Here is a 24,470-nt window from a genome sequence, read left to right on the forward strand (position 1 = left end):
GAACGTTTTTGCTTCTCTCATGGGACCTTCATTAGGATCCCAGGCCTGCTTTATGTGTGAGAGTTTACTCCAGAGGGCATTGTTAAAGTGTTAGCTCACCACACACAGCACACATGGTATTTGAATGTTAGCAGTTTTTACAAAGTTGGCTTTTACTACAGGATGGGAGGTGGAATCACTTCTTATGATTTTTAATCCTTTGATAAGCAAGACAACCCTGTCTCTTTTGAGGGCATCAGAGCTGACTTGTGTGTGGCAGGATCATAATGCAGGGTTCTAATACTCCAAGTGTGGTCTGAAGATCATTACTGTCATGACAACCACTACCACCATGACTACCATTACTGCATGACTGCCACTACCTTCTTCACCACCCCCATCATTGCTACCACCACCACCACTACTACCACCACCACCATCATCACCAACCCCACCACTACCATCACCCCATCATCATCATCATCATCAACAACAACAACAACAACATTGTGATCATTTGAAAGCTTGAGAATGTAGATTCTCAGGGCTTGAGAGATGGTCTGGTGGTTAAGAATGCACATCACTCTTGCAGAGGATGCCATTTCTATTTCTAGCACCTGTGTCAGGTGACTCCTAACTGTAACTCCAGCTCCAGAGGGATCTGATCCTTCTGACCTCTGGGGGCATCTGTACTCATATGCACATACTGAGATGCAGACACCTATATAGTAGTAGTAGTAGTAATCATCATCATCATCATCATCATCATCATCATCATCATCATCATCATTACCACCACCACCACCACCACCACCACCACCACCACCACCACCACCACCACCACCTCCACCATCAAATGTGAACTTCCATATTCTGCCCAATCTTGCTAGACTGAATCTCCAGAGAGGTTCAAGGATTTGTTTCATAGCCTCTGGATGATCAGCATGGCCAGGCTCTATCTAGACGCTGGGCCACTGGGTAAGGCCACTTTACCACAAACATGATCCATGCTCACCTTTGCTTTTTCCCTTGGCTGAAACCCTTCTAACCTTGCCAGCATTTCCCTGCTGTGTTATAAATACAGTGCCTCTCCTCCCCCCACTTAGCATATTTGCATTTCCAGAGAAAGATCATAAACACCATCTTGAGAGCAATTTTCCCCAGTGTGCCTGATAGGATTATTAACTGATCTAATAAATTTGGAAACATTTCAAAATCTATTAGGTGCTTCTCCTAATCTTCAAACCAGAGCACCAACCAGAACTCTCATACACTGGGGTAGATTATCCATTCTCAACAGGAACGATGTTGCATATAGCCTTCCCCACGCTTATTTGAATTCAAAGATGTAGTCTAGAAGGAGAACCTTGGTTCTTGGGATATATTTTCAGAAACACTAGCCTGGAGTACAGGACAAGAATGAGTTATGTTTGAAAAGGTCCTTAAATTTCACGTTCAAGATGCTGGGATCTCAGGAGAGGCCATTATGGGATGATCAAATACAGACTCCATTCAACAAAGCCTATAAAACTGAAATAAAGACATCCACCAAAGGACGATTGTGCTCCTCTTCCATTTACCCAAGATAAATTTTAGAAGAATATAATAGTTTTTGATCAATGCAGATAGCATTTTATGTCACCCCTCAAAAATCTTTTAAATCACATCACACACCTCAATACGCATAGAATATAAAGATAGATATGAATTCAAGTCTTCTCTTGAAAAAAGTGACCACGTCTATAACAGAGGAAGAGCAGGGGAGCCAGACAGTGTATGATCCTTCATCTGCCACTTCAGAGCTATGTGACTGGTCAAGGGTTCAATTAATTGTTCAGCATGACACCTTTGATGAATAATCAAAGAGTCCCTTTGGTGCCATTCTTGTGGTGTGTGTGTGCACTTGCCTGTGTGCGCATGTGCAGAGGCCCACGGTTGACTTTGGGTGTCATCTTCAACCATGCTCCTTAAGTTTTTTGAGGCAGGATCTGCTACTGAATCTGGAGCTGCTGTCTTGGCTGGACTGACCAGTGAGGGAGCACTGGGCTGTGGTATAGCTTGAAGTGGTACTTCTGCGTGTCTGTCTGCCTTTGGCAGTGCAGTTACAAACACAGTCTGTGACACACATCTTTCGGGTGGGTTCTGTGGATCGAAACCCCAGTACTCATGCTTATGAACCAAAAAGTCACACAAAGAGCCATCCCCTCAGCTCAGCTTTTGGGTTGTCTTTGCAAAATAGCAGCATCGACAACAACACGTACCCAAAAGTGTTATTTTGAATGTTTGCAATAAAACTGCGATTTAGAAATTCTGTACTCTTTTTTTTTCCCCCCTCTTCGCAGAAAACTTTCTTAGCTGAGTTGCTGAGTCACCCATAGTGAGAGCAATTGAAATTCAGAATGTTGCCTCTGATTATTTCCCCTAATATGCTCATGCTGAGATTTTATTCTTCTGAGATGACTCATCCACCACAGAGAATGTAGTTCTCTTGCCTTCCTTAGCAAACCACTGGAGTGAATATAGGCATTTAATGTCAATTTCCCAAGTAAAGAGAGGTGCCATTGTTACATAGGCTCTGATTCTGAGTAACTCTGTTTTAAAAAAGATATCATGGCCACTATGGCTTGATACAACCATAAGCAACGCCCCCATACACTTGACAGAAAACAAAAATCGAGGTCACTTGGTATTCCTCAGAGTTGATTCTAGTGAAGGTAAATTTTCAGTTATTAAACCTGTGTGAAACAGCATGTTCTGGTAGACAAGGGTAAAATAGATGGGCCTATGAAAGGAAATCAAAGGCTTCTTTTCTGGCCTTATTGAACGTTATGAAGCCACATATAAAAGCTCATTGATAAGGCTGAAGGCTTCTTAACAGTGTCCACCCTTAGCACCATGCTGTTGGCCTCAGCTTGTCCATGCCTCTCCTTTCTCATTGTTCTCAGTTTCAACTGGAGCTGTGTTTCTTTAAGTGATGTCAAATCTTCATGTGTGTAGTGTCACCATGCCGAGGTCCTGTCATATCTATATATTTCCCTGTCTTCCTCCTTTACGTTAGCAAACCAACGATGGGTCCTTACTGTCTGTCAGTTATTCTATTCCAAACCAATGAATAAAGCAGCCAGATTCCTGGAAGTGGCTTTCTGCATGGGAGACAGGTAATAAACAATGATCATAATCCAAAGTGAATTGCATAGAATGACTGAGGGAAAGAGCTTTAGCTCTTGGAGTAACTCCTCCAAGGCATTTGGGTTTCAGTAAGGGGAGAAGGGAGTGGATATAGCTTGGAATACAGTGTATAAGAATATTGGTGGTGCGAGGGTTCCAGGACTCTAACTAAAGATTTGGAGGTAAAAATGTCTTTTTGAACTTATCTAGAAGAGCACGGCAGATGTTGGCGATGGCCACTGTGAGCAGTTGTGTCATGAGGTGGCAATGTGGAGAACCATGTATGCGAGGGAGGAACAGATAGTCGTGTTGTGAAGTAAAGACAGTGATCTAGGGAAGAGATGATGGCTAGTGGAGCAGGGATGATGGGGCTGGGGAGAAGTAAGGTTCTGAGTGTTTGATAAAAGAACCAGTAAGCTTGCTTCTAGAATGGATGAAAAGGCTGGGTAGATAACACCTTCGAGGAGTTACTCCAAGAACTAAAACTACAGCTGCCGCCATGTTCAGGACGAGTGGAACGTCACTGAAAGAGTTTTTGAGATGAGGTCTCTGGTAGATAATCAGAAATCTCCAGGAAGCAACTGAACACAGGAATCTGGAACCTGAGGAAGGTCTCTAGGCTGAGATGCTGATTTGGACATAATACATGAATGGATGTTTCTTAAAGGCCTAGGGTTGGATGATGGCATTGATGCAAGTGCAGACAGAAAAACATCCAATGGATGATCAGTGAAGCCATGTTGCAACAGAAGACCCAAGCATATTAGCGATGCCAGTATTATGGGATGACTTTCACGAACATCATAAATGGACTGGAGACAACCGGGCAGAGCTGGAGAAATAACCCATGCCCTTTGGAGGAGGCCAGAAGAACATGTGTGGATCTCAGACATTGGACCAGGAAGCTGTAAGGTTGAAGTTGACTCAATGTGATGGCTATTCCTGGTTGTCACCTTGACTCTTTCTGGAATGAATTACAAGCCAGAAACAGAAGACACACCTGTGAACCAGAGCGAGAGGATTGGGAAGACATAGGCTTCTACTCTGGATTTTGTCATGGGGATATTGAGGCAGATTGGCCATGAAAAGCTTAGGCCCAGACAAGGTAGTACATGGCTTTAATCACAGGAGTCTGAGGAAAGCATATCTGAGTTCAAAGTCAGCATGGAACAAAGAAAGTTCCAGATCCAGGTGTGGTGGCACAAACCTGTATTCTGGGTATACCTTCTACTGAAAGCCTACATAAGGACATTGGAAGAAGGAAGACTCATTCTTCTTCACCTGCTTGTACTAACTTGCCAGCATATGTGTTAGAACCTACTACTTCAGGGTTCTAGCTCATACAGAAGACCAGAGAAGCAACTATCCTTGTGGGACTGAGCAACTTCTAGGTTTTTGGACTTCCCATTCACAGATGCCCATTGTTGGGTTTGTTGGACTACAGACTCTTAAGTCATAAAAACAAATTCCCTCATTATAGACATTCTATAACTACTGTGACAATAGAGAACCATGGCTAATATACTTGGATACTGCAAGTGGAGATGCCAGAGCCATGGGATATCTGCTGAGGAATGCTCTAACAGACACCACAACCAAGAAAAGAAGTGTATTATACCTATCAATGCTGAAAGGAGTCACTTCAGACATGGAGAATCAGAGTTGCAGTTTGTGAAACTGGTTTATTTGATCTTGCTTAGGTGCAGTATTTTCTAACTCTGACATTTTGGATTGGTAGTATATATCTTGTGATGTTAGATCTGTATGATTTCCTTTTGGAAATGATTTATATGGGGTGACAGTTAAGTGCTTTCATGAATCTCAAAAGAGACTTTGAACATTGGACTTTTAACATTGTGGAGATGGTTATAAACTACAGGACTTTTGAAGTTGGATTAAGTGTATTTTGCATTATTCTATGGATATGTATAGCCACAATAGACTGGTGTTTGAACAAGCCTCTGGGGGCCAGGGAGTGTATTATGGTGTTTTGAATATGCTTGTCCCAGGAAATGGCACTATTAGGTGGTGTGGCTTAGAGCAGGTGTGGCCTTGTTGGACGTGTGTCACTGTGGGGTTGGGCTTTGAGACCCTCCTCCTAGATGTCCATAAGACTGCCTTCTTCTCTTTGCATTCAGAACAAGATGTAGAACTCTCAGCTCCTTCAGTGCAATGCCGTGCTGGATGTGACCCTGCTTCCTTTCATGAAGATAATGGACTGAACCTTTGAACCTGTAAGCCAAACTCAATTAAATACTGTCCTTTATATAAAAAGAAAGAAAGGAAAACATCCAATAAAAGCATGAACCCTGAAGAATGAAGCTTAGAGAAAAGTTGTAGACTGGCGACTTGAGGGTCTCCTACAAAGAGAATGTTTGATGGGACCAAGTATGTTTTGTGTGGGTGAGCTCTACATTAGAATAAGACAAATTTAATTGGTTTGATCTTTCCCTTTTCAGTGTAAATACAACTACACCAGGCTCTGGGATGTGTGTGATAAATGAGGAGAACAAGCTACGTTTTTCATTTGTAAAGGACGGCAACTTTATGGCAATTTTATTGTACAAGGAGTCCCATGTCGTCATCTACACGCCAAAATCATTGCTCAGCTGCATTCACAAATTTGTTTACCTCATGGTACCCAACAAGTTATATTCTCTAATGACAGTCATTACCCAAGTAATGTTATTGAAGACTAGCTGATTTAGCTGGGAGATTCACCAAAAAAAAATGATGTGTAAATTATTCCACTTATTGGATCAGTAATTTATTCTAAATAAATTGGTTCCACCGCCATCTGTTTTAGCTGTTGGTATAGAGAAACCTGTTCACTCCTATCCCCACAAACTTATGCTCACATCATAAATATAGAGCTATGAAGATTAGATGTGTGCTTCTTAGTGATGTGCCAGCCTGCACAGATACCTCGGTTCCTCCTACTTCTTGTCACAGAAGTAGATTGCAGAAGAGGATGGGTTGGGGAGGTGAAGGCTCAGTGGGGTAATGTGTTTGCCACGCAGAACCTCAGGTTGAACCCCTAGATCCCTTAGATCTCATGTAAAACCAGATTAGGTGGTGCACATATTGTAGCCCAGTATTCTCACAATGAGATGGGAGGCAGAGAGAGATGGGAAGCCTCAGAGGCTGGCAGGACCGTTAACTTGGTGTGTGTAGCAGTAGACAAGGGATCTTGTCTCAAACAAGATGGAAGGTGTTGGCTGATGCTTGTAGTTCTCCACAGGACGGTGTGCTCACACACATATAAGCACACAAAGAATTTAAAAATTAAAAACAAAGATTGGGGAAATATAGAGCCACCTCTCTGGACCTGTCCCCACTTTTGTCCCCTCTCACTGCTCAGCCTTCTTCTCCATTTCTCTCTCCTCATCTTTCTTAAAGTTCTCAGCATCACAGAGATGAAGGTCACTCAGACACTCCCACCACTATCTCTAACGGGGGTTTCATTGTGAGTTCACTCAAGGCTTGATGGAGTTAAAGCCAGATCTTATGCTTTGGGGGAGAATCCTTGCTCCCTTTGTTTGCCAAAAGTCAAGGTAGAAGCCCAGCGTTCCAGGATCTGAAGAAGTTCCAAACAAGATGGCTGATTTAGCTCACGAATCATCTAAAGGCAGCTCCACTGGGGAGCCGGGGAGCAAGACTCCATCAACCATGGTGACAGGGTTATATGCACACAGCACAGTAAGACCAGGGATATCAACATTGGAATTCTCCCATCTCTGAAGCCCAGGGGATTATGTGATGGATCAGAATGTGCTGTTCACACAGGAGGTGAGGCATAGTTGAGATACATAGGACTAAGCACCAATTGTAAAATATGCACCCAGCAGTGCCCTCCCCACCCAACACAGGGAAGGCAGAGGCAGGTCATGGCTGCTTTGCCTCCTTTTGGGACTGTGTCAACTGGTGGGGTCTTTGGATCACATACTCCTCAAGGACATGCATGGGTGCCTTCCTCCCCAAAAGAACTTACTTCTTGTTTCCTACAAACTCTTATTTGAGCTTGAACTTTGATGCTAGCATGCCCCACTGTCTTCCTGTAGGATTCACACTGACAAGCTGGGCCAAAATTCACTACATTTGTGTCCCAACACACTTGGCTGACATAGAACACAGAATCTGGGTGGTGGGACAAAGTCAACAAAGGACCTAACTTCAGGTGTTTCCGCTGGGTATAGCTGGATGAGGGAACTGAAGGTACCAGCAGGCATCACTGAGGCAACCCTTTAGCTTCTTCTGTCTTAGGTGATGTATAACCTGCCCTACCAGAGGATGTTTGGGGGGTAAGTGTCAGGATATAGTCTGAACCCATTAATACCTATTAGGAGCCATTGCTTACTGTAGTCTAGAGCTTGTATGGTCTCATTGCCTGAGACAGATATATTTAAAACTATGTTACTGAATATCGTCTCTAGAATGTGTGCTCAGCTATATACTGGAGCTTGACGTACTGGGGTCAAATGTCAAGACAGACAAATGTAAAAAGGGACTGTGAAATTCTTACACACACACACACACACACACACACACACACACACACAGCATGGACATTGAGCTTGTCAGCAGTAGGAGAGGGAGCCCAGGAGGTCTAGCTGAGGGGGCTATTGGCAGCCAATGATACTGGGGAGGTTGGTATCATCTTTGTGGTGTTGCCCTCGCTTCAGTACATAACTACCCACTCATGTGCATGCAAGCAACCCCAATGAAACTCTGTGATCACAGAGACAGACATAAAAATAGGAGGAGACAGGGTGTAGAAAAGGGGGTTTGAGAGATTAATGACAATGACTATTGCTAAAACATATTACATACATGCAGGGAATTGTCAAAGAATAAACACAAGTACTTTAGAATGATATCTTCACAGAAATATACAGAAGAATGTTTGAATGGAACCTGGGAACTGTGACCCAACCAAAGTGACACATAGCATTAGCCATCCAATACAGGGGGGTAAATTCATAGAAAATAGTAAGTAGATTACACTTTACCAAGAACTGGAGGAGAGGGAGAGCTGTGGTGCCATGGTTTTTACGTGACACTACAATTTCAAACACATAAAGAGATAAACAAAAGAGAAAAAAGTAGCAGACCTCCACACACACTTATACACATTTTATCCAGAACAAAACCTCAGGAATGTTCAAGATAATGGAGGAGGCGCTGCACCGCCTGTGCCTTTGACTGGCAGCCTAATTCGCCTGGTAATAATCCTCTGTAATCCTCCATTCCTTTTCAGCCTTCAGTTTGCTCACACAGCCATTGTCCTGAGAGCACTGGCCAACACTCCTGCCATCTGTAAGGCATCAACGAGGAAGTCATCTCCACCTCTGAAATTGTGTTGCCTTCCTATTAGAGAGAGGGAGGGCACCAGAATCTGATTTGATGATCCATTGTGCATTTGCCGTCCAGAAAACCAACCTCGAGACATGCTAACTGTCACACTGAAATCCCAGAAACACCCACATCCTACAAATCCAGACAGATGATGGGAGGGGGACATAGCAAGGATGCCTGGTTAGTTACAACTTCTATTCTTCCTTATCTTGTATAGTGTAGAGATCCAGTCCATTGGATTCACAGGACTTTTCTACCAGGAGAGTCTGCTTAGATGGTGATTTAGGCTCTTTTACCCTAAGGAGATAGTTTTCTTTCCCATTGCACTTTCACTGGGGCAAAGCCTCTGTTCTTCCCTTAGGAACAGAGAGGTCTCAGCCATGCTCATTATGTCCTCTCAAAGCAGGACCTAGGAATCGTGCCTGCAAGGCAGTAAGGTAACAGATCTTCGTCACAGATGCTGCTCCAACTTCTTGGTCCCTGGGGTAGAGAGAGAGGTTCAGAAAGAACCTTTGGCCACAGGACTGTGGCTTGCTGCCTGCAACAGTGGGGGTAGGTAGCAGGGCTTTGCTTGAAAGATGGGCACAATTTCTACAGCTTGCTGGTCTCTTCCTTGAGAACATCTTACGGTAATAGTCATATCATAGTGGCTGGATTTTCTTGCGAGAGAATGGCTTATATTCTGATTGTTTTTATTCTCTCTTACTTGAGAGACCATGAGAAATTTTGGTTTTTCATTTCTTTGTATTTTAGGCATCTTTTGGCCTTGCATCATAATAGTTTTTCCCCCCTCAGGGTCCCCTAGTATGAGTAGCAGCGTGAGTGATGTTTTCAGGTGAGGTGAGGCAAAAGACTATTCTAATTTCTGTTTTCATAGCTATTCATTCTTCCAGTATACTCCATGAAATTTTATTTGCCAAGGGTAAGGTTTCAGTATAACCCCTTAGTTGTCATTGAAACTGAATCCTGAAATGAGAGAATTGTTTAGGGCACCGTTTTGTCCTCACAGAATAATCTATGTGTTACATTGGAGTGTAGGACCCTCTGGTGAGTGGAACTAGATTCTTGGTCTGACAAAATATGGTATTTACTGTAGCATCACCGGTAGAAAAACATTGTTATTTCATACTCCAGATGACCACAAGGGGTGACCAAACCACAAAGGCAACAACAAATCAATGAGCAGCCATCTTGCTTCTGCTTCCTTGGTACCAAGAGTGGACAGTGGGACTAAGTCATTCGAATGACTCAGGGGACTACTCAGTACAGTGGACAGTGTATATATCAGCACAGGTGTGTAGGATCTCTGACCATCTGGTGACAGGCTAGTCTTAACAGGTATATCTAGTGGGTTGTGCTATGGTGTGGGAACTCTTGGCCAATGCCACAACACCTTTTGTAGAAGCAGAAGTCCATCCATTTGGCTGCTCTAGTGATGGGTCGTTGGGGATGCTTATCCCATGGTTGTCTCAGCTTGCCTACAGCACAAGCTGAGAGAAAAATCTCAAGGCCAGAGTTATTTCAGTGTACTGTGAGTCTTGTCCAGGTGACCAAGGCCAAGAGTGAACTCCCCTATATGGGACATGGTATTTGTGAACCGATACAACTGCACTACACACGAATGAATGAGTCAGGTGAACTCATTCATGGGGATATGGGGAAAGAGTAGAATGTTAGACACCCAAAAGGCAAACTTGGTTAGAAATTCATTTTCTATCTCTACAATGTCTTATCTTCCATTTAAACCATTCATGAGCTCTTCTCCATTCTCCCTGGCTGCCTGTGTCACTCCCTGGCTCTCACAGTACAACCCCATTACAGTCCCCTCTTCTTCTCAGGCTGTCTCATATAGTTTTATCCCTAAGTCCATGAATCAGCATAAGTATTCATTCTCAGGAAAATAGAAAGGGTGTGGGCTGGAGAGATGTCTCAGTGGTTAAGAGCACTTACTACTTTTCCAGAGGATCAGGATTCAGCCCCTAGAACCCATAGGTGGGTCACAACTTGGTGTAACTTCAGACTCAGGAGATCTAGTGCCCTCTTCTGGCCCTGGTAAGGACTGCACACATGTCTTGCAAAGGCATATTATATACATATACAATTAAAAGAAAAAAATCAGAAGAGTATTATGAATAATAATGGACTTTGCCTGGTATAAAAGTATTTTGATGAAAGTAAACAAAAGGTTCGGGTGACAAGTTTGACTCTGTGCTTTGGATCAGTTGGATGGATGGTCCAGGGACAGGAGTCTCCCTGCCATTGGCTCTCCTCTTAGCATCAAGTGCAACAGACAGACACGAGTGCTACTGAGCTCCAAATTTGGAATACTGTAGACATCTTTGGGTGAATAATGGCCAATAAATCAAGCCACTCATGTGTCATGCCATGAATTTGGACTGATATCTAGGTCCCTGTGCCTTTATGAAGAATAATGCCAAGCTCAGTGTTTTGTTTATGGCTTGGGCTTGAAGTACTCTGTTCTTCCTCTCAGATTGTCCACACTTCACCCTTCCTCCCAATGAAGACTGAGAAACTCAGACTTGCCTTCAGTTTTCTAATATAGAGGAGGGGGGAGGAGCTGAGCTCCTCTGTCATGTCCACTTTTGCTTGGTGACTCACCAAAACAATCTGTTTCTTATTAACCAGTCTTTTGTTCTTTCCCTCAGCTCTGGGAACAGTCCAGTGTGCCAATGTTGAGCTGCTGGGTGATCAGGTGACATTGGTGAGTAACAGCATTGCTGTTTGTTGTTTGTGGTTATGGGTGGTACAGGACAGGAAGAAAAGCACAGTGTATTTGTCCTATACATGGTGACTTTCTGTTCTGTGGTATACATTCCTGCCACAGCACCATCCCTTCTTATGTGATCTGATTATCAGAAGCAGAAACACTTGTGCCTATCTTAAAGAAGACAGATGTTAACAGCATACCAGCAGTGCCATTTTTTTGCTTAACCTTTGTCTAATCCTCTTTTACCCACTTTGAATATTTATTTGAGAACTCGTTATGGAAGTGCAGTGTATGTGGATCCAAATCTGCCTGTATCCTCTCTTTTATTCATAACCTACATTTCTGTAAGTATTGTTGTACACATGAATGCGCACGCACACACACACACACACACACACACACACACACACACCACACTAACACTCCTTTGTTATCTTTTCTCTGGTTAGCATTGAAAAATCATCAATGACATGTAGAATTATGACAAAGGGGAGCAAATTTAAATATATTCATTGGTATATAAAATGGAATGTGCAAAAGATATAGTCTCAAATATGTAAATATGGCTATGATAGGCAGATGAAATGTGGCCACTAGGAATGTGATAGTTGCGAGGTGGGGATGGAATGTGTGTGTGTACTTTCCATTCATTGATAGTTTCATACATGGATACTCTGCAGGAACTGGGCATTTATAAGGTTGTAGTACAAACTGCAGACTTTGATTCTGTTTATAAAGGAGGGAACCTTTATCTACTTCAATTATTGTATGTGTGCATGTAGGGTTAAAGAACAATTAAAATTAGAAGTAAGCTTAAATGGTGGCTGTAGGAAATGGATGGAGGAGAAGGCACGAGGTATTAGAGGAACAAGACCTATGTTGCAGTCTAGCCCGACAAGCCCTTCAGGTGACTGACAGCACAAAGTCCCCAGGATGCCCTGGGTACACCTTACAGGTGGAGCAGAGGCTGACAAAATGGCACCTGTTTTATAGGTTCCTCGTATATATAAAATTAAATGCCAGTGGTGTGAAATCATATGAATCATGATCTTATGACTACAGTCTGTCCCAGTTAACTCTCACACAACCTAGAATTATCTTGGGAAGAGAGACTCAGTTGAGGGATTGTTCAGATCATTTTGTCCTGTGGGCATCTCTGTGAAGCATTGTCTCGATTAGTAATTCTTGTAGAAGGGCGTGGCTCACTGGGTGGTACTATTCCTGAAGCAGGTCACTCTGAACTGTGTGAGAAGCTGGCAAAGCATAAACCCTCAAGACAGCGAGGAAGCAGCATCCACCACGATTCCTGACAGACTTCTTGGTGTGAGGCGAGTTCCTCAGTCAGAGGTGGTGATGCTGGGTGGAGCAGCGAGAGGTCCCGCCTTCAGGTGCCTTCCTTCTTTGAGTCCTTGCCTTGATGTTCCTTATGATGTCTGAGACCTGAAATTTTAAGCCAAATAAACCCTTTCTACCCCAAAGTTGGTTTTCTTTTCTTTTTATCACAGTGAGATGAATGAAGCTAGATACAGCCAATTCTGTTAAAAACCCTTATTTTGAAAATGTCAACAAAACCGAAAACAATTGACACAGTAGCGAATTATCTGATGGCTGGTTTCACCTGTGTGGAATCCCATGTGACTGAGAACTGCAGCAGTAACAAATCACAGCTCATTAGAATTCAAAGTCACAGAGAGATCCGCACAAGGGATAGCGCCCTCAGCTCCGTGCATGTGTTCCTGAGCCTACATTGACATGACTCACGTGGCCTCTGATGGCCTCTGATGGCCTCTGATGGCCTCTGACTATTTCTATTTACGAGTTGCAATGTTTCCTCTTTTACCTATTTGTTTCATTATGCTCACCCCATTTTAGTAAATATTTTATATATGATTAAAATTTATTTTATGTTTCTGGGTGTTTGAATGTATATCTGTATACCACAAGAGTGCTTGGTACCCACGGATGCCAAAGAGTGTCATATCCCCTGGGAGTGGAGTTACAGGTGGTTGTAAGCTACCCTGTGGGTCCTGGGAGTAGACCCTAGATCCTCTCAAAGAGCAGCCAATGCTCTTAGCTGCTGAGCCATCTCTCCATTCCACACCATATATATGTATATATGTATATATATATATATATATTTTAAGTAAACCATTTGCTAATTTTTACCACTACAGAGGGTGATGGTTTAATTTTACTTTATCATCTGCCTATCACAAACACTACATTCTATCCATTCAACTCACACGATTTTTCTGTTGTTCAGCCTTCCCAAGATGGCATTATACTTCCCATTCAATCATCATTCAGTGTCAAGGTGACTGAAGCCACACGCTATGTTTTGGTTACTTTTACTTTTGATTGATCTAGTTTTAGTTCTATTTTTTTATAGTGCTCATTTGGTTGGTTTTCTGTATGCCTTTTATTAACTCAACTCTAAGCAATTTTAATTCTTTCTGTGCAGGTTTGCACGCATATATTTTTGTGTGCCTGGTATACACATGTACGAATGTATCCGAAGGGCAGAGATTAATGCTGCCCTCGAGACTTGTCCTCCTTGTGTGTTATTTTTTAATTAAAATGCTTGTGGTATGTGTATGGTATGTGTGCACATATGTGTATGTAGATGCACATGCGTGTGTGCATGTGTGTTTATTCCACTTTTGAAATGTTCTATCCAGTTAGAGTTCCTTCTTAGACATCGTCAGTATACTTCATGTGGGCTGGATGTTTTCAGCATTCTCCAGAGCTGTGGCCCTACAGGGTGCTGGCTGTACTTACTAAGCCTCTTCACTGACTCCACTTGTCATGTGTCAGCTCCACACATGAAACTTCAGTGCATGGTGACATCCATCTGGAAATAGTGCAGTCAGGAGCTTGGTCCACCCGGAACTCCCAAGGCTGTGACCAATTTTTCTCCTTACCCTTAGCTCTGAGTTCACCAAGTCTGCAGCCAGAAGAGTTTCTTTCCATGATTCGAGCTCTTGCTATTCTAACAAACAAGAAAACATCCTGAAGTCTGTCTCTCCCAGGACCCCAGATTACTCAATTGGATGAGACACAGCAATTTCGTGGTGGTTAGATTTTTCATTTACCTCTATTGACTTTTTTCTTCCTCATCTTTCCCGGTTGTCAGGGGCGTCATGGGGCTGATTAAGTCAGCCATAGTTAGAGCTGTTTATCGTGGCTTGACCCTTCCAAGGTAAGGTATAGGTATGTTGTGTTTAGTAGAGATGTCAGTGGTTAAACTTGTGAGCATGTTTGGGGTAGGAAGATTGGCCCGATCCATGAGACTGTACTCCAAAGAGTCACTCCATTTGGGTGGCATTTTCTGGGGAATTATGATCATGCAATGAATTTTGAATGCTCTGTCTGACACACTGCTATCTACTTATACAAAGTTATGCCCTGTGAAACTTCCCACGCACTCTATAGAAACTCATGGAACTCTTACGTTTTTTTCTACCATAAGAAAGACAAATGTAGTTCTGGCTTTGCCTGGAAACTGTTGGTTCCTATTGTTTACATCCTGAGTGTGTTGGGTTATAGCACACATTCAGTGAGTAATCAATCATCCATTTGATAATTAATATAATTTTGTCAGAATTGATTCCATCTCATTGATACACTTGCTGGAATCATCTTCTGCTTTAGACAATTCAGATTTTATTAGTGTCCAATCTTATCCCATCTTTCTGTTTTATTTAATTAAGAAAACTGAATTTAAATGATTTGGAGATAAGAAGAAAAAAACCCAGCACACCCTAAAACGAACTCTTCTATTTCAGAAGTCCTCGTAGTCTAAGAAATCGCTTTGTGTCATGAACCTGTGAGCGTGCAGGACACTGTGGCAGTGCCCAACTCACCACCATCCTGCCTTGGACAGTTTCACCTCTCATGGTCTTTGCCTCATTGCTTGCTGTCTTCTTAGAATCCCTGTCCCCATTTCCAAGGGTTTATTTCACTCTTGAGCCCTGTCTTGAGACAGCTTCAAGTCCCCACTTCAGGGTTACCATAAGGTGCCCTAAGCTGTCTGCCTTCGAGTCTCCACAGCCCAGGAAAACCTGACTTTGGTGTAGGTATTAGCTATATGTCACCCGAGCGCTTCTGAGGAACCTTGAGACACGTCATTCATGGGTAAGCTGAGTTATTGAACAAGCAAATAACCCAGGTATCTCTTATTTGATTTGTGAACACCAGGTGTTTTTGTGCATGCCTGAGCACACACAGATTCCACATTTTAAAGTGCTCTCTAGGAGCAAGCATAGAAGAACTCTCTCTTCTCCCTCCCAAGTTCAGTAGAATGTCAAATCACACAAGAGGGTTTTGTCTTACAAGATTATGGCATTTAAAAAACCTGGGTAAGTAAGATCACCATATATTAACTGATTTCATGTTCACCCCAGAATGGAATTGAATTTGAAGCTACAAATGAAGAAAATTCAAGCTGACCATAACTGAGATCATTGCACTGTCCCCAATGCCATGAGGGGAATGAGTTTTGTATCAAGGCAAAAGCATGATTGCCCTGTTACTTACATAGAACCTTTACTCTAAAGAGCTCAGTCCACTTTACTCTCAGTGTACTGGGTGCTAAGACCCAGAGAAAAGAGCTTTCTTTCTTTTAGTAGGTGTCTAGTCTGATGTGACATTCTCTATTGGTGTAGGGTCCCATGGTGAGTTTACGTAAATATTTAATGTTATACAACGATATGTGGTAATTTGTACAGTACCACATATAGAATTCATGTACAATGACATTGCACACAATAGTATTGTGTCTATTGCACGATTCTAATCTACATTATCTTCACCATTTAAGTTGTGTCAATGTGTGAAAGGTTCGGGGACTATTGGGTAAATCCTACTGATTTTAATATAATTTATCTCAATAGATGCTTCCATATACCTCGTGTGCTGAGAACTTGGCTCACTTGCTTGAGCTGCTCAAATGCAGACACTCCCCCACCCCACCCCCAGCCCCTGGGTGTTTCTCCTCCATCCTTCCCAGGACGTCACATTTGCCTTCATCACACCGATAGTCCGACTGGGGTCACTCTCATAATCTACCTTTGTCCAGTGGAAGGTACAAACCCTATAGCAGGCTGTTCTGGATCTGCAGTCCTGGCAACAGGGACTGAGCAAATTCTGGCACTCACAAAACATATTCTGGCTCAGCATACATTTCTCCTTCTTAAAAAAAAAAGACTTCTTTTATTAAGTTTCTAGATCATTACCAGCACATCTTTTTACGTGAGCCCTTGTCCTTTGCAAGAAGGAATTTGTTTACCTTTGGAATTGGAGATGGCTCAGCCACAGCTGTTCCCAAATAGGATGCCTCATGATTGCATGTGAGCCAGGAGTGTGTTATCGGAAAGCCTTTGTCAACTCATGCAGAAAGGACAGCAATGGAAACTGTAAACCTGAGGGTTTTCTTCCTTTGCTTCTTGCCCTCTGTCTCCAGCCTTGATTCCAAGGCACCTGGAGGCCAGAGAGAAGAAATTAGTCTATGCGCATGGCACCCTGTAGGAGGGAGCACGACGACATGAACTTTGTTCAACTGAAGAGCTATTTCTGCTGGGTATTCCAGTTACATAGCAGGATACATTTCAAATGAATAAGAACAAACAAGTCTTCACCTTCAGGTCAGGGTGACCTCAGAATTAGCCATCTTATGGATTGTGAGCTCCTCCTATTTCAGAGGATGAGCATGTAACTAGCTCCTGCATTTTCTATGACTATGAGATAGGGCTGAGGCTTGCCTTTGAGCTCCATGGAGCCCCTCTGGGTTCTCAGACATTAATAGACTGAAACTTCAGTCCTGATAAGGTCTTCATGACTTGACAGCAAAGGACAGGATATGAACCCTTTCTGTCCTCTTGTCTCATTGGATGGAGAGTGACAGACTGAAGTGAGGGGAGCCACATTGCTGGCCATTCTCTATCTCAGGGATGAGGTACTTCTTTGCTATTCAGAATAAGAGCTACCTGCTAAAAAGCCTGCTTTACCTCAGCTTGCTGGGGAATAGCATTTGGAATTCCAGAGTTCTGGACTTAGGAATCTAGGAGTCAGGCATCCTATGTGATGCTACATATAGGTTTGGTTTGTGTGCACATGGTGGAAAGTGAACGGATTGCTGTTTCCCACCATTGTGCTGAGCCTTCCTCCAAGTAGCACGTGCAAGATACAGCACCTCCTGCCTCCTGCCCTCTGGTTCTAAATCTTGGATAATTACTACTTGATAGTTTTGAGATTTCATACCATGTAATTTGATCACATCCACCCCAGCTCCCACTCCTAACTATTCCCATCTCTACCACATTCCCTAATGCCCAACTTTGTGTCCTTAAAAAAATAGCCCATTGACTTAAATTTGTATTGTGCATATACTCCTGGCTCTGATGCTGCTCCCTGGAGCCTGGTCAGCCTACCAAGTGTCCGATAAGACACTCCTTGTCTAAAATTGACTTGCCTTTCCCCAGAAGCTATCAACGGTCTGTAACTGCACAGGTAGTTTGGGAACTCTTGAACCCCTCCATATTCCATGCTAGAATGTTGATTTTCTTGGTCTCTTGGTCTTGTGAAGGTAACCACAGTTGTTGTGAGTGTGGTGGTCCTGATACAGCCAGAAGACAGGGTTTAACTCTAGTCCTCCCACATACCTGGCTCTTTTGTGATGGTTCCTGAGCCTTGGGGAGGGTGTGTATGATGCAGGCATTCTTCACAGCTGAGTGCTTCCCTGACAATAAATCTCACCCACACTTGATAATTACCATTTTTGGTAAACATATTTTGTGTCCCAAGACACCAGTGCCTTATTGAAGGCCGCCATTCATAGAAGCCTGTTCCACATATGCTTTTCAAACTAATGCAATTTTTGTTAGTACTTTATATAGTCACAGTGACTTCAGAGATGGTTGAACAGTGTAGGGCATCAACTGTGGGATTCTAGAGGTTCTGTGATATAAGTTATGGCTGACAGGCTTTCTACTCTTGGCTTAAAGAATCCAGTTCCCAGAGTTAGTTATGGTAGTAATTTTCCATTCACCCTGCCAGTTATGATGACGACGACGATGATGATGATGATGATGATGATGATGATGATGATGATGATAAAGGGAGTGTCAGAACCTATGTATGTTTGGCCACAAGCTGTCCTGAATATGAAATGGCCACATGACTATGAGATGCCTGACGTCTCCTGTGGCAATGTCCTCTGCATAGGCAATAGGCAAGATCTTGTGGTTAGTAGTGGGGCACAGAATGTACTGACACAATGGTGTGTATTGTAGGATCTAGTTATGCCACTGCCATTGATAGAAGGAGTCTTTGTAGTTTGTTGTTGTTGTTGAGAAATTTATGCAGAACCCTTGGTTGGGTAGGGCAAAATAGCTTCAGAAATCAGGTCCTTGGAAGTGAACCGGAGGCTACTTAAACAGGTAGGAAGAGGAGAAAGCTTTCCAGGTAGTAAAAAAGAAAATGTAGATAAAGATGAAGACTTCTAGGCTCAGTGACTGGTGCTCAGGACTGTCTTCAGGAGAATTTATGGGCTAGTTGTAAAGGGTAATGGAGGGGTGCTGCAGTTCCCAAGGAAGCCCATTTGTCAGTCACTGTTCTGTATATGAAGGGATATGTCCTCAGTTAATGCCAAACTGGGGTGTGCGCGCGCGCGCGTGCGTGTGTGTGTGTGTGTGTGTCTGTCTGTCTGTCTGTCTGTGTGTGTCTGTGTGTGTGTGTGTCTGTGTGTGTGAAAATGGGCAGAAGGAGAGATGGATGGGTGGGGTGGTAGAATATTGATGGATGCATGAACTGATATTAAAAGTCGAATCCCATAAAGGATGTTTGAATATGGCTCTTTCTGAATTTTTGGTATTTCTACAAGCTAAAGCACAGCTCCATGCCACAGATGAAGATTAACAGTTTAACCCCATGAGCCTAAAGCCTTACTTTTTCATAACCCAACCTGGTTGGAGCTGTAGCTGGCGACAGACTTTCACATTCTTGTTATTAATTCCTTCAGGCATCTGGTTGTTAGCCCTGCTGAATATTTCAGCAGATTGGGAGCTGTGGATGATGATTCTTCTCGAGAGTCACCATCTCATTTTAATGAGGCTCAGGGACTGTCAAACTAGAGGTAGATTGCTTCTTTGAATATCTGCTGTCGCTGTGCCTGGAGAGGATGTGTGGTAGCATCCTCTGGGGCAGCGCCTGTGGTTTCATATTCTTCCTGCCTCTTCACTCAGTTTGTCACCATTGCAGCATAATGTCCCATTACTAGGCCAATGGCACTCAGCTTGGATGCTCCAGCCCCTCAGGGATGGTGGCCATAGCCTGTATCACTACTGGAATCTGGAAGATGTCCACAGTGAATGGACAGGATTGGACACCATTTGCAAGAAGCGAAGAAGAGAGATACAGATTGACTCATGGTGAACAGACAACACTCTGCTCTTTCTTCATTCAGTGTGCTGCTGCCTTTTCTACAGCCAATTCTGATGCTGTGGGTGTGATTTGACTGCCAGCTTTTACATCAAATGCTGCCTATTCTTTATAGATCAGTGGTGAAATAAAGAGTCACATAGCTCTTATGATTAATTTTGCTGACCAGATCCTATTTCATTACTTAAAGGAATTCAGGGGGAGAAAGACTGCATGCATGCACACAGGTAGGTGAGAGACAGAGACAGAGACAGAGAAACAATATTAGATATTGATCTAATCACAGGTAACAGGCTGAAGAACTATGTAGTGTTCCTGGTGAGCATTAAAATAACTGAAATACTTAGTGGTTAATGATGCACTCTTTGCCCTGAGTGACTCTCACCACTTGCTTTGTGTCTTTTTTTTTTTTCTATTGAGTATCAAGACTGATTGAAGATATCTTAAGCCTGAGAATCTACAGAATCGTGAATGAAGATTTCTGCTCCATTAAGATCAGGGTTTTCCAGGCACAGCAATGCTGTCTGCAAAACTCTTTTGGAGGTTTTCTCAATGTGCAGATTTAAAAGTGTGTTAAATTAACATTGGCTTATCTGAAGGAATCATCAAGACATCCAAACCTGAATTCAAGTTTCATTCTAAACAACAAAGCCATTCTTTACCCTCAGAGAGAAACAAGGAATGTTCTCTGGAGGGAAATACTGAATTTTATTAACTACTAATGATAAAAACAAACCCTTGTGTTCAGGGGTCTAGTGCCATCATTTGACTACAGTTTTATTTATAAAGCAAAACAAAACAGTGTATTACCTACTCTTGGCTGTGATAAAAGTCCTGACAAAAACACCTAAAGGGAGGAAGTATTTTTTTTTTTTGGCACACAGTTCAAGGGTGTCCAGTCCATTTTTGGCTCAGAATTCAAGGCTGCAGTTCATTCTTGGGTTATACAATTAGTTCAAGGCTTCAGTTCATTAATCATAATGGGACTTGCTTTGTTACTTTTGATTTTAGGAATAGGAAGATGTCTTCCTTGAATATCCAGTTAGGATCCTCAGTGTTCTTTCTAAGGGTCTGACTTTGGCTTAAAACTGCAAATATTGATGCTGGTTGTAAGATAAGAATATTGAAAGTAATGTAGAGCTTTGCAAAGAACCCTATCATCAGGGCATAGCATGTCATCTCAGCCCAAAAGCACTGGGGATGAAGGAAACTCTAACAAAGATACCTGTATGAGTATATCCGGGTTGTTTAGGACAAGGTGAAGGTCTATAGAATTGTTACCCCAGTACTGAAAAATCTTTCAGCTCTTAGGGTAAGTGGTCTAAAGTTAAGTATGCCTTTCCTAGAGTATCATCTGCAAGAATAAAGCAGAGATCAGAAGAAAATGAGAGCATTTGGGGAGTTAAGGTAGGGACAGTAGAGGGGATGAAAGTGGGTCCCTTGAGACTTTGCCCACTTGTGCTTTTGTTAAAGTTGGCATGATCCTTGGCATGACTTCTGCCCTCCCACTCAGTTCCTTCTTTTCCTGAGAGGTCTCCTCTCCTCTCCTCTCCTCTCCTCTCCTCTCCTCTCCTCTCCTCTCCTCTCCTCTCCTCTCCTCTCCTCTCCCCTCCCCTCCCCTCCCCTCCTCTCCTCTCCTCTCCCCTCTCCTCTCCTCTCTCTCTCCTCTCCTCTTCTCTCTCCTCTCTTCTCCCCTCCTCTCCTCTCCCCTCCCCTCCCCTCCTCTCCTCTCCCCTCCCCTCCCCTCCTCTCCTCTCCTCTCCTCTCCCCTCCCCTCCCCTCCTCTCCTCTCCTCTCCTCTCTCCCCTCCCCTCCCCTCCTCTCCTCTCCTCTCCTCCCCTCCCCTCCCCTCCTCTCCTCTCCTCTCCTCTCCTCTCTCCCCTCTCCTCCCCTCCCCTCCCCTCCTCTCCTCCCCTCTCCTCCCCTCCCCTCCCCTCCTCTCCTCTCCTCTCCTCTCTCCCCTCCCCTCCTCTCCTCTCCTCTCCTCTCTCCCCTCTCCTCCCCTCCCCTCCCCTCCTCTCCTCTCCTCTCCTCTCCTCTCTCCCCTCTCCTCCCCTCCCCTCCCTCCCCTCCCCTCCCCTCCTCTCTCTCTCCTCTCCTCTCCTCTCCTCTCCTCTCTCCCCTCTCCTCCCCTCCCCTCCCTCCCCTCCCCTCCCCTCCTCTCTCTCTCCTCTCCTCTCCTCTCCTCCCTCCTCTCCCCTCCCCTCCCCTCCCCTCCCCTCCTCTCCTCTCCTCTCCTCTCCCCTCTCCTCTCCTCTCCCCTCCCCCTCCCCCCCTCTCTCTGTGTGTGCGTGTGTGTGTGCGTGTGTGTTCATCCCAATGCATTTAATTAAGGGTGCCTGAATGAGCATGGGCAGAGATTATTGACTTGAGAAGGGCAACACACCAGTGGCTATGACATAGAGGAAAAGAATCCCCTCCTGTAAGCAAACAGCTGCTTGTAGCTCCTCAGGAAGGCTTGGAGCCTCATGAGCCCATCTTTATATTATATACAGCACTCTGTTCCAAAGCCCCCAGAAGCTACAGCAGCTTTCAAGCTCCCATTTACTATGATCGCACTGCTGTATTCCCTCCCTTCAAGAGCCTTAGAGGAGCTGATCAGACAGAGCTCCCATCAACCCCTCTGCCTGTGGGTCCTCACCTGGCAAGTCACTTCTCCTTTTTGCTACAAAATTTTGCATATTTTTCAAATTCTGTCTTTTCTGAAAAACTTTCTTATGACTGTGATTTGTATTGATCAGCCTCTTGTGAACCTTCATAATTAAACAGCTACCCTCTGCCTTTTGACAGTCACATGCTGGTTGGCGTGTTTCTCCTTTTGAGCAGGTTATGTCAGAAGCCTTTCCTTCTGTTTATAGCTCACAGTCCACATTATATGACATGGATTATTTAGGGCATGCTGGTTGAATCAGTGATTGTCAGTGTTTTAGAAAGAGTCAGGAAATATGCTAGCCAGTTGTTTTCATTCTCATATTTCTCATGTTGCTCTCCCTCCCTTCCTACCCTTCTCCTTCTCTCCATGACTGTTACTCTGGGTATGTGGGTATAGATGCCAGAGGGAAGGGTTGGATGTCCTCCTCCATTTCTCTGTTTCTGTTTCTATTTCCCATTTCCATTTCAATAGTTCCCCTTCCTCCTCCTCCTCCTCCTCCTCCTCCTCCTCTTCCTCCTCCTCTTCCTCCTCTTCCTCTTCCTCTTCCTCTTCCTCCTCCTCCTCCTCCTCCTCCTCCTCTTCTTCTTCTTCTCCTCCTCCTCCTCCTCCTCCTCTTCCTCCTCCTTCTCCTTCTTCTTCTTCTTCTTCTTCCCCTTCAGACAGTTTCTTTCATTGAACTCATAGAGCACAGGTTGGCTAGATTAGCTACCTAATCAGCTACAGAGATCCTGACTCTACCTGGCCTTTTGTGCTGGGATTTGAACTCAGGTCTTAATGCTTGTACAGAAGGAACTCTTACTCACTGAGCAATCTTACTCACTTCCAGAGCTTTCAATCTGTAAATAAACAAAATTTTAAATTTCTTTTGTCTCCACAACCTAGAAAAACTGCCAGTGATGGTCTTTGTCTTCTTTTCTGTTTCTCTTTCTTGAGAAACCTGTGCTATACATCCAGCAAGCTAGATTACAAAAGGCTAAAGGACAGAGCTGGCTGAGACAGTGGCTTTTCACCTACTATGTGTAGCATTGTGGATTAAAGTGGAGGAGTCTTAATTGCATACATGTTCTCTGTTACTGTTGTTTTCTTACATTAATTTCTAGTAAAGTGGTTGGTATTCACAAATATTCAGTGGCTGACCAGAGAGATACAGTGTTATATAAAAAAAAAAACTTCTCTTGAACTAAAAATGAGATCAGAAGTTGATCTGGGTTCTCTACCATCTCAAGTGTTACAAGATGAAGGCATCACCCGAAGAAGTTTTATTTTTTCTTCCTCTTTTTTTTTTCTGGCTCCAAAAGAAATGTCTTGGGGCGAAATTTCGTCAGAAGTTAAAATCTCAATAAAAATTAAAAACCCCAGGCAGACATAAACTATTTAAAGATCCCTTTACTAGGAAGCTATCTGAGCTCCATCTCTTCCCTCCTGCTGCATGAGTTAGTGGAGGACACATTCTCTTGCAACACCAGTGCTTGAGGAGTTCCCTGTATCCCAGGGACAATGTGAGAAGCAACTGACAGGTGCATGGAATAGTTAAGCACTGTGATGAAGAAGATGCGTGTAATGTAGAGAAAGGCGAGATGCAAAAGAAGATAGTTTGCACAGTGTTTTTAAAATTGACTTGTTGAAAATCTCATTTAATGCATTTTGAACCCATCCACACTCTCTCAGTCCTTTTATAATCACCTTCTGCACCCTTCCTCCCTACCCACCCAACTTTGAGTTTATTCCCCCTCACCATAGGTCACATCATTAAAGGGAGCTGGCTGTTATAGCATCCCATCACTCTCCCTAACAAAATGTCAGTAGCTCTTCAGCTAGTGGTGGGATTTTGTGCCCACCAAAGGCAGGTGTTTCCGATGAAGAGACATCTGTGGGAAAATGAGAGAGTTAAGCCAGGAGGGACTGAGATCCTGTAGGCCAGATGGTGGCTCATGGTGGCTGGAGTCTTACAGAGATTGGACCGTAAGGAGAAGCTTTGCACTTTGTGTAGGTATCATGGAAAGTTTCTCTGAGGATAAAACCTTACCCATTCAAGGTCCCAGACTGTAGAAACATAAATTCATTGGAAGGATGGGGAGCTTGAACTGAAAATTCTACCAGAGACGTTTCCTACTCCAAAATGGTTTCCTACAAGTGTTTTCACAAGCTCCT

The sequence above is a fragment of the Rattus norvegicus genome, chromosome 16, assembly GCF_036323735.1.
Source record: "Rattus norvegicus strain BN/NHsdMcwi chromosome 16, GRCr8, whole genome shotgun sequence".
In the NCBI taxonomy this organism is placed as follows: domain Eukaryota; kingdom Metazoa; phylum Chordata; class Mammalia; order Rodentia; family Muridae; genus Rattus; species Rattus norvegicus.